This window comes from Globicephala melas, chromosome 9 (genome assembly GCF_963455315.2).
Source record: "Globicephala melas chromosome 9, mGloMel1.2, whole genome shotgun sequence".
NCBI classification, from domain to species: Eukaryota; Metazoa; Chordata; class Mammalia; order Artiodactyla; family Delphinidae; genus Globicephala; species Globicephala melas.
This window is the reverse complement of record NC_083322.1, coordinates 84,639,674-84,657,275: the sequence shown is the minus strand read 5'-3', so window position 1 is coordinate 84,657,275 and position 17,602 is coordinate 84,639,674. Positions and strand designations below refer to the sequence as shown.

General features: G+C 36.1%; 1 protein-coding gene across 9 annotated transcripts in view; it reads left to right on the top strand.

The window, feature by feature from the left end:
* Positions 1-17,602, top strand: part of PHTF2 (putative homeodomain transcription factor 2) — a 148,450-nt gene that overhangs the window by 31,066 nt on the left and 99,782 nt on the right. The gene's annotated exons all lie outside the window — the stretch shown is intronic.

Genomic DNA, 17,602 nt, shown 5'->3' with positions numbered 1-17,602 from the left:
GCTTTACCAGTGTAATGTTTTCTTTATAAAGTACAAATTCTGATGCCTTTTTTGAAGATACAGTAAGCTGTTTATTCCTGAAGAGTGTTGTTTACACTCTTTAAAATGTATTGTTGTTTTATGTGGTATCTTAGATTTTTTAGCTTATATGGTGAATTATGTTTGTTTTCACATTTTAAAGCGTTTTTGATGCCTTATTCATTAGGTTCCTATTAACAAAGATAATTATATATTTAAAGGTTTTCCTATGTATGGGAAAATCAGACAATTTTAAAATTTAGTTAAATTGTAAATAAATGGTAAATTAGCACACTTTAAAGATTAGACATACCTAAGAATATAGTCTGTCTTTGGATGTGTCATTTCTTTTCTGGGTAGAACATACCACAGATATACCATATCACATTTTTCTCATAAAGTAATGAATTGGAAGTATTGATGTTGATCATACTATTAATTCAATCTTTTATGTTTTTATATTAGTGTCATCTTTACTTTTAAATTTCCAGTCAACTTAAAAGAAAGCTGAATTAAAGAAAACTATTTTTTTTCCTACATAGATCTTTGAAAGCTTTTCTCTTAATTTCTACTTATTAGTAAAAATTAGTAGTAAGTTAGTAATATTTAGTAATATTTATTAAACATTTTATCTATCGGACTTTTTAGGTTTAAAAATTTCAAACTTCACTGAAGATCATTTGTAGGATGTGTTAGATTAATTGACCTTTCTTGAGATCGGAGAGTTTCAAATATTATACTCACATTCAGTTTTAGCACAGTAACAGCCTTCTTATCTGAGGGTCGTCTATCTAGCAGCTTTGGATATGTGCAACCAAAAAATTCTCCAGAGCAACCCTAACAGATAAAACAAATTATATCTAGCAAATATAATCACATATTATGTTAGAGAGTCACCAGAACCATTAACCAGATTTGATTTGCTTTATTGTTTTCTTTTGATTTTAAATTTAATTTTCTTGAAGAATACGTGTGAATACTTTGAAAGATTTGGTATTTCAAGACTTTTTGAAAACAAAAATAACAGCCCCTATTGGTACCCTTTCCTGTCCTTATCCAACCTCTGAGTTCTGCTCCCTGGAGGCAGTTGGTGTTTCAAAGTTCTGCTACTCATCATCCTGGTAGGGAGTAGGGGAGGGTGGGTTGCAAATATAGGGTGTGAAGTTGGGGTTTTCATAATTACTTTTCGGGGAATACTGACGTTTGTGGGTAGGAATCGGATACAAAATATCATGCAATATTCTAAATTAGAGTTGGCAAACTTTTTCTGTAAAGGATCAGGTGGTAAGTGTTTTAGGCTTTGAGGGCCATAGGTCTCTGTGGAAACTATTCAACTCTGCTGTTACAGGACAAAAGCAGCCATAGACAACGTGTAAATGAATGAAATGAATGGCATGACTGTGTTTCAATAAAACTTAATTTACAGAAACCAGCAATACGTTAGATTTGGTCCACAGGCCTTAGTTTGCATACCTGTGCTCTAAGATAGCCTCATAGAGCTATCTTAGGGCACCAAAAAGAACTGCCCTGCTAAAAATGGAATAATGCCCTGTTGAATAACACTGTTTAGTTTTTTTTATGGTATTTACTTTTTTTTTATACATACCTACTTTGCCCAAGTTATAAAGGTGCAAAAGAAATTAAGTCATACAACCAAAATCAGTGACCAGATACCCATATTTATACCATAACTTCCCCTCTGTTTTCCCTGCTAGTTCCATGCTAAAACGCCATGAGGGAACAAGAGGGAGAAAGAACTATGGAAAGTCTGGGTCTCTGAGGCAGCCTTCAAATTTAAGATTATTACCTCTGCCACAAAGCAATTAATTGTCACTAAATAGTTATACAGTTTAGCAATCTGAGTGGTAACTGTTATTTAGAATCTACTCAGTTGTCTCCAGAAAGTAATGGGCAAGGGGCCCACATTATAGATGTTTTTTTTGATTTTTGACTGTATGATAAGGATTTAGCTTTTTTATGATTTCTTTCCAATCCCCCTACTGCATTCTCCCAGTGACTAAAATTTTGGTTAAATCAGTATTCAAGGCTTATGTTTGTGTGTGCAGTATTTAGAGCAACATCATGTAGTATCTGTGATAATATTTCCTGTCTGTGCAACAGTTTTTATGTTTTGCTTTGTTTTTCTAGTTCTTGAAAGTCTCTGACAGAACTGAACAACTTTTGTTGTAGTCAGTCACATTCAGGTATTCTACCAATTTCTTTTTTTTCCTTTCTTGGGAATGACCCTCCTAGAACTCTGTGACCTCCTGCTCCATTCTTGGATGGATTGTTCTCAAGTCATGCCTCTCATCTGCCATCTTGGTATTTCCTTTTATCATCAGCCTGAGAGTTCCTTTTACTGCTCTTTGGTCATATAGATTTGTGTTCCTCTTAAATATAGGCTTATAAAAAAAAAAATCCTTTTCTTGCAGGAGGGACCCCTTCCAGGGCCTGAGAGTGGGCTCTTGTCCAACACTCGTAAATGAATTGTCTGAGGGGACACATGTGCTGACAAAGCAAGAGACTTTATTAGGAAGGGGCACCCGGGTGGAGAGCAGGAGGGTAAGGGAACCCAGGAGGACTGCTCTGCCACGTGGATTGCAGTCTCAGGTTTTATGGTGATGGGATTAGTTTCCGGGTTGTCTCTGGCCAATCATTCTGACTCAGGATCCTTCCTGGTGGCGCACGCATCACTCAGCCAAGATGGATTCCAGTGAGGAGGATTCTGGGAGGTTGGTAGGACATATGGACTGGCGTCTCCTATTGACCTTTCCCAAATTCTTCCAGTTGGTGGTGGCTTGTTAGTTCCGTGTTCCTTACCAGGACCTCCTGTTATAAAACAACTCATGCAGATGGTTATTGTGGTGCCTGGCCAGGGTGGGTGGTTTCAGTCAGTGTTTCCCCTAACAGTTATATAACATTTATTATGTACCAGGCATTTTCTAGATGCTTTACATATATTAACTAATTTAACATAGGTAAATGAATGAAATGAGACAGAGGGTCTGTTTCCTGTCTCTGGACATTAGTGGGTGAAGCTCTGTTGCCTGAAGCTGTTGTAATGAACTTGCTCCCCAGAAGGGAGCTTGACAGCTGGCCAAGTCTGGCAGAGTTGAAAGATGGAAAGGTCCTGAATTTTTCAGGACTTTTTGAGCCATGGAATTAATTAACTCTGGAATTGTCTTATCTTGGGACTTCTTACTGTATGAGATAATAAATCCCCTTATTTTTTCAGTCACTTGAAGTTTAATTTTATTTCCTTGCAGCTGAAGGCATGCTAAGTGATAACCAAGAAATGCTTTCTGATGGTATGTGGTTTCCTGTATAGTGCTCTTTTGCCTCTGAATGCTTATAGTAGTAGATGTAAAATTAAGATCTACCAAATAGAAGTACTGAGCCTCAGACAAATGGGTTTATCACAGTTTCTCTTTTAAGCTTTTTTTTTCCTTGAACCATATTCTCATAGGTACCATTAAATCTTTAATGTAATTTTAGACTACTGTGCCTTATAGTATGATATGGTTGAAAGAGCACTTGTATTCGATTTTGTGACATTTATCAGCTTGTAATATTGAATGTGTTACTCAATCTCTCTGAGCCTCAGTTCCTTCTTTTGTAATCTGAGGATGGTAGTGCTTCCTCTCTGTGCCTCACAGGGTTATGAAGGAGTGAATCAACTTTAAATATAGTTTTTAAAAAGGTTTTTAAATTGGTTTATGAATTGTTGAATAAATATGAAGTATCACTCTTAAAAATAATACTAGTAATGCATCTTATGACTTGGAATATAGTAGATGAGACATTGGAGTGGTGGTCAGTACTCCGCAGTTTCTTTAATGACCAACAGGAGTATGTGCTGCACATACTTCTTCCATCTGACCAAAGAGGTGGGTATGTGACTAAGACCAGACCAGAAATGGTACCTCATTCCCTTGGCCACAGTGATGCGTCCAGGTAAATCTGATGACCCAAACTGTCCTTCTATAGTTTTTTGTTTTTGTTTTGTTTTGTTTTGTTTTTAATTAGAGCTGCTGGAAAAGACTCTTTTGCTTCTTTCATTTAGGAACTTTCATTTAGAAGGATGAAAGTCTAAGCATGTTACCACAACATGGAAAAAGTTTTAGAAGAAGAGAATGAGAGAGCACAGAGGGTCGTCAGGAATAGGGAAAAAGCAGACAGCCACAGGCCAGCAGGTGCTCTTGCCCCTGGATTCATTCCACCCTGACATTAGCTTCACCCCTGACCTTTGAGTTGTTTAGCCAATAAATTTCCCTTTTTTAAAAAAAAAAGAAAAAAATATTTATTTATTTTTGGCTGCATTGGGTCTTCGTTGCTGCGTGTGGGCTTTCTCTAGTTGTGGCGAACAGGGGCTACTCTTCATTGTGGTGCATGGGCTTCTCATTGCGGTGGTTTCTCTTGGCACAGGGGCTTCAGTAGTTGTGGCTTGCGGGCTCTAGAGCGCAGGCTCAGTAGTTGTGGCTCGCGGGCTCTAGAGCACAGGCTGAGGAGCTGTGGCACATGGGCTTAGTTGCTCCGTGGCATGTGGGATCTTTGCGGACCAGGGCTCGAACCCGTGTCCCCTGAATTGGCAGGCGGATTCTTAACCAGTGTGTCACCAGGGAAGTCCTTAAATTTCCCCTTCTTGTTGCAGATAGTTTGAATTGGACTTTTACTTGTAAAAGAGAGTCCCGACTAATGCATAGAGAATATATGTTTTATTGTGGTATATAATATATACACAAAACCACACAGATTATTATTTATTATATATAATATATTTACGTATTTACACATATATTTACAAACTGAACAACTGCTTGTGTTCAGAACTGTTTGTATCCTGTTTATAAAATAGGACTCAGATCGAGAAACAGAATGTTACCGGCTTTACAAAACCTTCAGGCTCCCTTTTAGTCACAGCCTGACCCCTTTGAGAGTGACCACTGTAGGAGACAGTATATCTTCATGGTAACAAGAACATAGGTTTTGGGGTTGGAAAGCAGAGATTTGAATCCTTGTTCTTGAAAGCCTGGATAATTCTGGACAGATTGTGTCTCTGAATTTCACTTTCTTCATATATATAAACACTGACTTTTATATTTAAAATGATGATGATATATGCAAAGTGTTAGCAAAGTGCTCTACACAGGGTAAGCCTTCAATAAATGAGAGTTATTTCTATTATTGTTATCTCATATTCATACACTTATCAGAGGAATTGTTCCCCAGACTTATCAGAGTGCTTTATTTCATGGATTCTAAAAATTCTCATGAGGCTAAAAAGATTCTTACTTGTAAAGGAGAAACCTAAAATGTCAGTCTTCTAATACCCATCCAATATTAGAACAGTAAGTATTTAGTTGATGTTTGTCTAACACTTGTACAGCAGAGATATGATTAAGTGTAATTTATAAGCCTTAACTTTCTTTGCTTCAATCAATGCACATGTTTTCCACCATTTCCTTTTCAATGTCACTTACTTGCCAAAAATAAGTCTTTTCCTAGCGTAAATACATTGGTTAGTTTAGTTACTGAAATATGTACCTTTTCACCTAAGATTTTTCTCCTGCATTTTGGTCATGAAGTTCTTAAAATTTTCCACCCTCACCCTCTCTCCAGTTTGGGTATTTCTAAAATAAATAATTTGAGTTTGAATTTTATTTACAAGGAAGAAAGAAACTATGCTATGCAGTAGTCAAGATGGTTTGACTTTAGAGATCATCTAGTTCCTGTTAAACATTTTGCTTTACAATTGAGAAACCTGATGCCTGTAGATCTAATAACTTGATCAAAGTCATGAATTAATGATAAAACCAAAACTCAGATCTGCTGACTTTCAGGCCACTCTTTTCTCCTGTACTAAAGTTGCTTTGAAAAACACACTGAAGAAACTTTTATAAAATTCATTTGTTTAATTTGAAAGATTTTTTTGACTGTTTAAAAGAGCTCTTCATTTAATCTGTAGATAAACCTTAATGAAGAATGTTTATGTTCCCATATTCGTCTTTCAGCTTCTGCAACTAGGTGCAGAACTTTCCGACAGCCTCAGTTGTCTCATCAGTATAAGAATATATATAGTACTAGTATGTACAGTATAAGATTGCAGATGCTTTCCAAAGCGCTTACCAAAGATTAGTACTTTAGCACAGTCTAAAGTACTATCTGGATAAATGGTTCATTTCTTCCTCTGCACAGTTTTTCCTAATTCTGCATAGTGAAGATGAACAGTATAACTTCTGTAGGCATACCTGTAGTCACTCTCAGTAGCAATTTTGGCTACCTGGATTCTTGCAATTACAGCAAACCTTTTCTTGCCCAATGATGATAGTGGTCCAGGTCCCTCAGATTCTAATTCTGGGGAATCTGGACTGAGCACCCAGGAGCAAGTTATCTTAACTTTTTCTCCATATTAATTTTACCTTATATAGGTAAGTGGAAGGAAGCTAAACAGTTTAATGTGTTTGATTTTGAATAACTTAGATGTTTTATGATCTCATTTTTTATTTCACATGATTGAATGAGCAGCAATAATATGTTAGGTATTTTCTAAAATACAAATGTAACCAAGATATGTTAATACTCTTGGCATTAATTTAAATTGCTTTAAAAATATGATACAGCTTTTCATGCTATTTATAGTAAACTGTTAGAAATATGTAAACAAGGAAGGTACCGTAGTCTTGATTCCTAATATGTATGCATCATTTAGTTGGGGTTATGTTTTAGAATAATAAACCAGAGTATATCTTATGATAAATATTAAAAGAATGCAATTAAGGCATATACCTTCCTTCCTTGTCTCGTGCTGCGTTATTAAGGAAAGGGAAGCATTAGGTAATTCATCAAAATGACATAATAGCTAACATTTTGAGCTCTTATATGTCTGTTACTGTTGTTAGCTCAATATGTATTAGCACACTTAATCTTTACGGTTACCCTGTGGTTACTAATAATATTACCTATTTTAGATATTTTTAGAGCTGAGTAGATTGTACTTCAGGAAGAGTTTTGTATATTCTCATTTCCTTTTTTTGTGTGTTGAGAAATCAATATTTTATTTATTTATTTATTTTTTATTGGCGTATAGTTGCTTTACAGTGTAGTGTTAGTTTCTGCTGTACATCAAAGTGAATCAGTTATATGTATATATATATCCCCTCTTTTTTAGATTTCCTTCCCATTTAGGTCACCACAGAGCACTGAGTAGAGTTCCCTGTGCTATACAGTAGGTTCTCTTTAGTTATCTGTTTTACACATAGTAGTGTACATATGCCAATCCCAGTCTCCCAATTCATTCCTCCCCTTCCCCCCTTGGTATCCATAAGTTTGTTCTCTACATCTGTGTATCTTTTTCTGCTTTGCAAATAAGTTCATCTGTACGATTTTTCTAGATTCCACATATAAGCGATATTATATGATATTTGTTTTTCTCTTTCTGACTTCACTCTGTATGACAGTCTCTGGGTCTATCCACGTCTCTGCAAATGGCACTATTTCGTTCCTTTTTATAGCCGAGTAATATTCTGTTGTATATATGTACCACATCTTCTTTATCCATTCCTCTGTTGATGGACATTTAGGTTGCTTCCGGTCCTGGCTGTTGTAAATAGTGCTGCAATGAACATTGGGGTGCATGTGTCTTTTTGAATTATGGTTTTCTCCAGGTATATGCCCAGGTCTGGGATTGCTGGGTCATATGGTAGTTCTATTTTTAGTTTTTTGAGGAGCCTCCATACTGTTTTTCGTAGTGGCTGTATCAATTTACATTCCCACCAACAGTGTAGGAGGAAATCCTCTCCAGCATTCATGTTTTGTAGGCTTTTTGACGATGGCCATTCTGACCAGTGTGAGGTGATACTTCATTGTTGTTTTGATCTCCATTTCTCTAATAATTAGTGATGTTGAGCATCTTTTCATGTCCCTCTTGGCCATCTGTATGTCTTCTTTGGAGAAGTGTCTTCCACCCAGTTTTTGATTGAGTTGTTTGGTTTTTTTTGATACTGAGCTGCATGAGGTGTTTGTATATTTTGGAGATTAATCCCTTGTCCTTTGCTTCATTTGCAAATATTTTCTCCCATTTTGAGGGTTGTCTTTTCATCTTGCTTACGGTTTCCTTTGCTGTGCAAAAGCTTTTAAGTTAATTAGGTCTCATTTGTTTATTTTTGTTTTTATTTTCATTACTCTAGGAGGTGGGTCAAAAAAGGTCTTGCTGCGATTTATGTCAAAGAGTGTTCTGCTTATGTTTTCCTCTAAGAGTTTTATAGAGTTTGGCCTTATATTTAGGTCTTTAATCCATTTTGAGTTTATTTTTGTGTGTGGTGTTAGGGAGTGTTCTAATTTCATTCTTTTACATGTAGCTGTCTAGTTTTCCCAGCACCACTTAAGAGACTGTCTTCTCCATTGTATATTCTTGCCTCCTTTGTCACAGATCAGCTGACCATAGGTGCTTGGGCTCATTTGCTTTCTTAATAGGCCTGACAGCTTCCCAGCTGTCAAGGCAGCCATGGAGAGTCAGTAGAGGCAGAAGTATCTGACAATGATTAGGGGCTAAATGCCACCCTTCCCAGGTACTTCTTAGTGATCAGAGCCAAGGCAAAAGAATATAGGGTGGTTTTTGTGTAAGGATGTGAATTAAATTACTGATGGGTAAGGCCTCATTTGTCGAGCCAGTCCATCTGGTTTTGAATTGCTATATTCTGCTACTTACTGTTAAAATTTGTACAACCTAAATTTTTGTAACTATAAAATAGAGATAGCAATAATATCTACTTCATAGAATTGTGAGGATTTATTAAGTTAGTACATGGAAAGTGTGTCTGGCATTTGATAAATAATATCAAATGCTATTTCTTGTTATTATTATTAACAGCATTAACTGCCTCAACTGGCACTTAATATCTTTTAGTAACCAGGGGTGGGGCCTTCCATCCATGTTAGGGTCCCAGTCAGTTCATGCTACAGTGTAGGTGTTATTTTAAAGACAGACACCTCTTATGGACATCTTGTGTGATGTAAAAGGTTTTTTTCAATGAATATGACCCAATGCCAACACTTTTTTCACTTTTACTTTCAAGTTTCCCATAATTTTCATACGTGTATTATTTTTCAAACAATACTCCTGATACTGATGTTATTATTACATGATTTCCTGAGTGGAAGGATTGGGGGAGAGATTTCTAGAAAATGGGAAATTTAATAATTTCAAACAAGTTACATATACATATTTTCAGAGGAATCCTAAAGTTCCAAATAATATAAATTTAGCAGTTATTTGTACAGCATAGACAATTTCTTTATATTAACATTTTCTTAGTTGCAGTGAACTATAATTTTCACTACATAATGTTTTGATATCTCAAATCCTTTGGGAAGTAAATCCTATAAATATTCAAGTTAATATTAGGGCAATATTAAAATTAATAATCTAGAATATACACACACACACACACACAAAGCAGAAACAGTCTTCTAGGTACAGGGATGGAAAGCCTGCTAGGAGTCAAAACTTAATGGAAAATTCTTTTCATTCCAAATTCTGACTATGTATATATATTTTTTCCTTTAAATGCTTGTCATGTTATTTTATTTAAAGAAATTTTACAAAAACATAGCTATTCCGTTTTTACAAAAGAGCTTTATTGACATGTAACTTAAAAGTGATAAAATTCACTTGTTTTAAGTGTACAATTCAATAATTCTTACTAAATTTATGGTAGTATACAACCATCACCACAGTCTGATTTCAGAAGATTTCTATCAAAAGAAATGTATTGCTCATTTGTAGTCACTCCTCCTTCCCATCCCCACCACCACGAAGCCACTGATCTACTTTTTGTATCTTATAGATTTGCCTTTTCTGCCATTAGTGTCTTTTGTGTCTGGCTTCTTTACTTAACGTGCTGTTTCTGAGTTTCACTCCTGTTGTAGCATGTGTGAGTACTCCATTCCTTTTTATTGCTGAGTAGAATCCCATTGTATAGGTGTACCAGATTTTGTTTATTCACAGTTGATGGACATTTGGATTGTTTCCACTTTTTGACTATTATGAATGGTGCAGGTATAAAGATTCATGTACATATCTTCGTATGGACGTACATTTTCATTTATCTTGGGATAATAACTAGGAGTGGAATTACCAGGTCATAACTGCCAAACTGTTTTCCAAAGTGACTGCTTCATTTTACATTCCCACAAGCATTATATGAGGATTTTAGTTTCTCCACATCCTTGCCCAAACCTGTTACTGTCTGTCTTTTTTTTTTTTTTGGCCGTGCCATGCGGCATGTGGGATCTTAATTCCCTGAATGGGATCGAACCTGTGCTCCCAGCAGTGGGAGTGTGGAGTTTTATCCACTGGACCTCCAGGGAAGTCCCATGTCTTTTTTAATTATAGACATTTTAGTGGTTGTGAAGTGCCATCTCTTGGTGGTTTAATTTACATAGTCATTTCTTTTAATTGATTATTTTGGTATTATAATTTTAATCTACAGTTTGATACAGTAAAACATCTATGGAATTATCCTATTCATGTGTTCCTTTGGTTTTACTAGACTGATGAAACCCTGTTCAGGGAATTTACAAGGTTGGCAGAACCTTTAAACCTAAAACAAGTTGTGTTTAGGGGGTAAATCATGCCCCATACCTCTTATAAAGTAGTAAAGTAGTTAAACAGTTCAGTTGAGAAGATATTTTAAATATATACATTTATGTTTCTTTTTTTTTCTTTTCCTCACGCTACGTGAAGTGTGTTGGTGTGGGATCTTTTCTCTTCCAGGTTTGCGTTAAGACTTACATGCAAAGAAAGCAATAAAATTGGACTTTTAAAAAGTACAATCATGAATACAAAGGAAAAGTGATAGCTATTCTTGGGAATGTGATTGATTAGAAACAAATCTTGGGACTTCCCTGGTGGTCCAGTGGGTAAGACTCCACGCTCCCAGTGCAGGGGGCCCGGGTTTGATCCCTGGTCGGGGAACTAGATCCTGTGTGCATGCCGCAACTAAGAGCCCGCATGCCACAACTAAGAAGTCCATATTCCGCAACTAAGATTCCACATGCCACAACTGGGACCCGGCGGGGCCAAAATAAATAAATTGATAATAATAAATATATAAGTGGAATGAATGAATAAATAAATATTAGAAAACCCAAATCTTGGCAAGTCAAAGAATGGATATATCTGAAATAGGTGGTATGTTTACTTAATTCTTATCTAAACAAGTAATTTGAAATAGGTTTTGCTACTAAGAGATAGTAGTTTCCACAGATTGCTATTATTTTGAGAAAAGAAAATCAAGATTTATCTTGGAAGGTAGCACTGTGTAATGGAACGCCAGCCTATGGGTATCTGTATCTGTAAATGACATCCAAACTCTGTATCTTAAAAGCTGTCTGACATGGGCAAGTTATTTCAACCTCTGTGAGACTCAATTGCTTCATCTTCAAAATGGGGGTAAAAATGTTGACTTAAAAAATTTTTTTTTATTGAAGTATAGTTGATTTACAATGTTGTGTGAATTTCTGTTGTACAGTGAAGTGATTCAGTTATATATATATTCTTTTTATATTCTTTTCCATTATGGTTTATCACAGGATATTGAACATAGTTTCCTGTGATATACAGTAGGTCCTTGTTGCTTATCCATTTTAAATGTCATAGTTTGCATCTACTAACCCCAAACTCCCAGTCCATCCCTCCCTCATCCCCCCTCCCCATTGGTAACCATAAGTCTGAATGTTTTTTGAGAAAGTTCTCACACAGAGTCTGAGAGTTTTAAAAATAAACATTCCCTTTCACTTTGACACAATTTTAATTTGTACCACATACAGATATTCTTGAGTCTTAATAACTTGCAAATCAACCAGGAGAAAAAAACAAAAAGCAGGGCCCTTGTGGTCAGACATGCTATGTTTGAGTCTGGTTCTTTGATTTGCTGTCTTATGACTTTGGGCAAATTATTGAACTTTTCTATGTCTGTTTAATTTTCTTTAAAAAATGAGGATTAAATGATATTGTATAAGTAAAATGATTGGCCCAAGCCTTCCTGTTTCATGGTTGTTGAACTAGTTGAATAATAATAGCAGGTGACATTCATTGAATGCTTACTATGTGCTACATACTGTCCTAAGTATGTTACCTGCATTTAATTATCACAACAACCTTATGAAATAGGCATTACTGCCATTATCCTGAATTTGTAACTGAGGAAACTAAGATTCAAAGAAGTCTAGTGGTTTCCCCACAGTCACATAGAGAATGCGTGATGGAGCCAGAATTTAAACCCAGTTGGAATAGGCTACAGAATCTGCACTCCCTTAACAGAGTGATTCTGCTCCTAACGTGATATCCAAATCTGGCCTATTTCTTCTGCCACTTTTCTTTCCCTTTGCTGTGGGCTCTCAGGTGGTTGTGGGTGGTGGCATTAAATATGTCCGGTGTGTCTTGTCTCCTGCTTGGACTGTAATCCATGACAGAGCAACAACTGCTCAATAAGTGGAGCAGCAGTTACGCAGTTACTGTTTATTCATACAACTCTCATTTTAGCTTAAATGTATTTGCTTAGTCTATTGGAAGTCTTGTACATATCCTGACTAGCTTGGTTTTGGTCATTGTTATTTAAGTAAGTTAATTTTTATAAATGCGTGTTTGGCTAGGAGAATTATGATCTGTGTTGTTGCTGAATGCCTTGTCTTGGACGAGGTGAGAAGATGAAGTTTTTTTTGGGGGGAGGAAGTTTTTTTCCTTAAGCTTGATGTATAAAATATGTGCAGCACTGTTAGTGGTAAAGTGAAGACAAAGTAGAATTTATATTTGGCCTTTCACTGTATTTTGATGATTTAGAAGCTAAAGAAATGAGTCCTTATTTTTTTAAAATTAAGCTGTTTAAGTAATGAGTAGTTTTTAAAAAGTATTTTAAATAGTTTAATAATTTCTTTAAACTATTTAATAATTTCCATTCTAATTGTTGAAATAACATTTATTGAAAAATTCTAATAATTATTAATTGCGTAATGTTAAATTTTATAGTTTTGGCTGTAAAAGCTTTAACACCTGGGAATTAATGTTATAGGATTGTTAAATAGAACTCTAGTATTCACCCTGAGTAATGTGTTTTTGACCCTCTGATTGATAAAGTAAGGCATATTTGAATTATTTTCCTATGATTAATAATAGCAACTAATAATCTTTTTTTCCTCACTAGCAGGATCTTCTCACAATTCATGATGCAAGGTTAGGTTAAGTAGAAAAGTAGCAGTTAAATTATCTTTGCCAAGATGACTTCTTGGGGAAAGTTTTTAATTGGACAGTACCTTGATTAATAAATTCACTGAGAACACACTGCCATATACTAGCAAGTTGGAAAATAAACAATCTTCATAAATTATGCAGAGTGGTGTTGGTTTGCATTAACAGCAATGTTCTCGTTAAAGTTAGGCCAGGAAAAAACACCACTGTGTTCTGCTTCTACTTTTCACTACACACGTAAACTGTGCCAACAGCAGACAGCCAAGACCTGGGAAGGAAAGACAAACCAGGACTATGTTGGGCCCCTCAGAATTTCTAGAAACTTCTCTGTTGTATTAATTTTATTCACCTCTATTAGTCATCCATCTCTGTTTCTCCTGTTCACCTCACATTGGAATGGAAAGAGAATTTGACTGGCTCAGTTTGAGTCAGCTGTCTAGCCTGGGATCACTGTGGAGGAGGGGGTGCGTATAGGATCAAATTACACAGGTATGGTCCTTTAAAGTCCTCCTCACAGTATAGCAGGACTTCATTCCTTTATTCTTAGTGATTTAATGATTTTTCTTAAGTATAAATGAGAGGTGTTAAATCAACTATATACTTGCTTTTTAATCTTTAGGTTACAGATTACAGCTGCTAATTAAAGATGGGGGCTTGACACTTGGGGCCTGTTGAGGACCCCTGATATTACACTGTATCACTAGCTCTAAGGGTTAATCTTTTTAATCTCTTGAGGACTAAAAGGGAATACCAAGAGAGCATTCAGGAGAGGTAGTCCATGGCTGCTTCCTTCTGCCATATGGCTAGCCCCTACTGGTTGCTACAGAGGCCAAAGAGCTGATGAGGGCCTTCTCTCCTTGGCTTCTTCCAGAACTTGGAGTTCTCCCAGTTCTACCACAGAGCTGTTTGCCAGGTTCCCTTCCTTCCATTCCCTCCCTTTCCTGTGTGAATCAGTTGAATTCATTCATCACCGCCTAATGCAACTTAAGTTACCCGTCTGCCGCAAGAGTCCTGTATGAAATGTTGTTGTTTTCTTGGGCACTTCAAATATTTTAGCATTTTGCCTCTTTAACTCATTTTTTCCCTTGATATTCTAGGACGTAGGTATCTATCTGCCCTTTTATAGTACTAGAATTTCTGACAGTTTTGTTATTAAAATTTCTGTTATATAACTCATAGGAAAAGCCTTATTTATTTTTATAATGAGACAAATTGACTTTGAGAAGTGGCAGTTGCTTTCGTAATGACTTGCCCCCTCTATCACAGTACTTTTCCATGAGAAAATGTATTCAAAACTACCTAGCCCAGTACCTAATATGTGATGCTACTCAGGTGATATTAGCTTCCATTTCCTCTTGATTTTTTTAATGATGTTTCAATCATAGTTTAAAAGTAATACATGTCTATAATACGAAAAGTGGAAAATGCAGGTGAGTATAATAAAGTCACACAATTACCTTACTGTTAACATTGTGAATTTTCCCCAACAAAATTAGGATTATATTGTATTTAGGTTTTTATTTACTGTTTTCATGTAAAGGTACTTTCCCATGTCACTAAATACCCTTTTAAAACATAATTTTAAAGAGTATAATATTGTTATATAAATATGCCATAATTTATTTATTAAACACTTCTCCTATTTACATATAGCGTTCATGTCATTGAACTAATAATCTCTTCTTTAATAGCTTTATAGATAGAGATTTTTGAGTAAACAGAGAGGAACATTTTCAGGCTTTTGAGACATCAGTCCTTATATATGTAACCAGTCTCCCATCTCCGCTGCCATACCATCCCATTCAAGCTCTTTATTCTAGACCTTCTTTGTCTTTCTTGGGCTCTGACACCCCACATGAGCATATCCTCCAAGTGGATGACCTCCTCGCCCTGCTGCTCTGGGTCACTCCCGCATGTGGTCACCCTACTTACCCTGCTTAGGCTGTGATTCCCCTAACCCCACAAGGTGCCCCTCTACACTCCACTTTGGCTGATACCCTGCCCTTGTCACCCCTATGTGTCAGACTCTCTGACACCCTGCTTTGGGTCCCCCATGACTCTGCCCCCTCTAATGGCTGTAGTACTGAATTGTTCAGGAGAAGCAGGGAGAGAGAAAGGAAGCTGTACGGTTTGAAGACATACTGAAGGGCCTTGCCAAGTGCATAGCATCATGCTTGGCATATTGTAGGTATTTGGTGGCAGGGTGTGTGTGCGTGTGTGTTTGTGTATCTAATTCTTCCCCTCCTGATCCTGGACTGTTGAGCCTTGGTGGTGAAAGAGAAAATACAAACATAACTCAGCTGACTCCCAGCTGACTGCTTCTAATACCAACTCAGCTGCATTTGCTCTTCCTGGAATCCCTACTCTAAGTCACTCTAGTTGGTACTGTATTCTGTCTCCCCGAGTGGTTGTTTCTTACCTTCTTTATTGTCACCCATCTCCCAAACTCCCCAGCTTCCATATCTCAGCTAATGACTTTGCCTACTATTTAAATGAGATTAAGATTATTTGACATGAATATGTTTAACTACATAACGACTTCAAAATGTTTCAGTATTTTTAGCTCTCTTTACCTTCTTTATTGAAACTCTTTCCTTGTTTGCTATTTATTATATATACTATATTGCTTTTATATACATAAATATATATAATGCTTTAATTATCATATATATTAATATAGTATATAGTCTCTTCCTACCTAATTTTTCTAAGTCTTCTTACCTAACTTTGATACTTCTCCCCTCCAGTTGCATCTTTATCCTTCTTAACATTTTGTTCTTATTACGTTATTCTATTTCCCTAGATTATCAAATTGACCACATAATATCAAAACACCTAGTTTATGCTGCTGAGTTCCAAATTTTTTACCTTCCCAACTCTCTGAACTCAGACATAATTCCTAGCTGTCTTAGAGCTCCAACAGCTTTTCTCAAACCTGTTTTTTTATTCCATGTCATGGTTAATGATCCCCAAGAAGCTCCAGGTACTTAAGCCAGAAATGGTCATCTTTATCTCTTTCCCATGTCCCCATAACCAGTAAGTTTCCTATTCTTGTACATTTTACCTCACAAATACTGCTCATTTTCAGACCAACTCTTGCTGATGTATAGTGCAATAGTCCTTATTTCATTCTGCTTTGAATTATAACTAACTGAATATTTTTTCTTTGGATTTACAATTTCTTAGAAGCAGATTCTACCATGATCATCTGTCTTTGTTGAATTAAAGAATACTCTTCTTTTTTTCTAAACTTGAATCAGTGTTTTACTATATCATTAACTGGCTTTCCTTAGGCAATAGGAACTTGGTCATGATTCATGATTTGATTATATGTATGTGGCCTGTAAAACACTCTTCTTAGGGTTAACTCAGGGAAGAGTGGTTTTAGATGATGCTTAGCCTGACACAATCTGTGGGAAGAGATTAAATGCCCTTAACTGTTATTACTTTTAATGAATGGAATCTTCGCTAATTAACAAGATTTTAGTATCTGAGGATGTGTTTTCAAACTTTGATGTTTTGATCCAAATGCCAGAGGCCAGCTAGATATATAGTATTTTAAAATGGATTGAATTCCAGAAATCTGTTTTCTTCCTTTAAAAATTATATTCTCCACCCAAAAAGATCTTAATCTTTAAAAAGTTTTTTTTATTTGCCTTCTACTTAAGCAGCTTTGCTTTTCTGTAGTAATACTTTTGGTTATGATATGATTCTGCTAATAATTGATAGCAGAAGAAATAAATGACAGTTGAAGCAAAGAGATTGCAAAGAAACCTCTTTGCTTATAATTATTCATATTTTTTCCATGACTTACACTTCTTTCCCCAGTTAGGATACAGGTATCCCTGGCTTTTTGAAAATTTGTTTCACACCACTTTGCTTTTACAAAAAGCCTACGTTGGTACCTGTTTTTGCTACCAGAAAAAAATCCAAAGAGGATTTTTGCTTTTATGAAAAAAGGTGAAAAGTGAAAATAGCCTTCAGCGTTCGTTTTGCAGTGAGTGAGCTGTTCAAGCGGCAGCATGCACCCCAAGCAGCAAGAGTGGCACCGTCAAGCTCCTTCCCTAGGAACTACATGAAGCATCCCAGCTGCCATATCTTTGATCATCTGTGATTTATCTTGATTTATTTTGTGCATCTGTTAACAAGATGTGTCTTAAGGTAACTGATGCTTCACTTTACGCCATTTTGGCCTACGAACAGTTTCATAGGAATGCTCTACTTTCAGATAGTGGGAGAAACTGTATTTTAACTTCGAATACTTACCCATTTTAGGTCCTTCCCTTCCCCCAATAACTAGAATTATAGGGCAATATTTTAATTATTGGATTAGAAGGC